The sequence below is a fragment of the Sardina pilchardus genome, chromosome 23 (genome assembly GCF_963854185.1).
Source record: "Sardina pilchardus chromosome 23, fSarPil1.1, whole genome shotgun sequence".
Lineage (NCBI taxonomy): Eukaryota > Metazoa > Chordata > Actinopteri > Clupeiformes > Clupeidae > Sardina > Sardina pilchardus.
Window position 1 is genome coordinate 15,274,836 of NC_085016.1, and position 1,583 is coordinate 15,276,418.

Sequence of the window (1,583 nt, forward strand, 5' to 3'; positions counted from 1 at the left end):
TTCGTTTAGCGCTATCCTATTGCGTGGAGAAGGAATTTGAAAGACAACCGTTTATCCCACCCCTCCAATTGAGCCCTGCTATGGTGAGTTCCCAGACCCTACATCTTGATGTGGGTGTCTGGCTCGTCAGGCTAAGTCTTCCACTGATATTGTATTGGACACAGTGGCCACACGTGGTACAATGTGGTGTTAAGACAGCTGGACCGGCACTAGTTTAGATGCTAACTTCAAGGTGTTTTTGACATTACCACAAAATGGTTGCTAAATAAAGACAAACAGAGAGTTGACAAGAGCTAGCAAAAAGATGTTCCGATAACCATTTTAGACCATGGGGGATGGGGGGCAATATTGTTATGTTGGAAGTTGCACCCCTGACACCAGGGTTTGATAATCAAGGCGCACACATATTAGTCAATCTATCAAATTAACACATTTATATTTGAATTACTTTTAAGATGGGCTGTGGCCTTTATTGCATTCTTCCTGTAGGGAAAGAGAAATTGACTTGCCGGTAAGCACAACCCCTGCAGATGTTATTCAGAGTTTAAAAGTTATAATGGTCCCAACTGAACTTTATTTGACTAACTTTATGACTGAATGCCTTTATGAACAATATATACAATAAAATATTAAGGTTTAGGCTATATAAAACCCTTTAGATTTGTTTTATTTGTAACCACCAGGTCATGCTGACATGTATTCGGAGTATTTCATCATTGGAGCATGCAATCTTTATTTCGGCCTTCTCCATCTCTGGGAAACAACTCAGCTTGAAGACCAAAAGGCCACTCAGGTGTTGTTGATTTCTGTAAATGCAAAATTCCGACATCAACATCAGCATCCATCCTGTGATGCGGATCTGTGGATCTACCAAAATGTGACGGGTTCTTCCGAATGCTACATGTTCGAGCCAGTAGTTTTTGCGCAGTCCTGTTTACAGCCAAACAGACAGATAGACAAACAAGCCATGCAACCCTCCTCCAGTCTCTTTGTGTAGCCTACTCTGTGAGTAGTATTTGGATCATCGCAGGTGTACTGAGTGGTGGTAGTGCAGTGGTTAAGGAGCTGGGCTAATGTGCAGTAGCCTGAAAAGATGTGGGTTCATGCCCTTGTTATGAACTTGAGCAAGGTGCTTAACCCCAAGTTGCTCTGGGGACGATAGACCTCTTAAGTTCGCCTACAAAAAAGGCACCATCTTTGCCCAAATAACCCAGCAAACATGCCTGTGTGGGCCCACAATGGGCAATTGTGTGTTTACTGTGGGCAAGTGTGGGCAGGGCAAACCCACACTAATCCCAAACAGGCCCCATAAGGGCAGCCCACTGTGGGTTTGCCCACACTTTGCCCGCATTGGCCCATAGGGGCAGCCCATGCGGGCCCCGCAGCTGTTTTGCCCTTTGGGGCCCCACTTAGGGGTTTCTGTGGGCAAGCCCACTGTGGTCTTGCCCACACTTAGCCCGCATTGGCCCCCGTAAGGGGAGCCCATGTGGGACCCACAGCTTCTTAGGGTCCCCAGTAAACCCCAGTAAACCCACACCAGTTTTGGTGGCTTTTCTACGGTTTACCCACATTAGCCCCCTAAA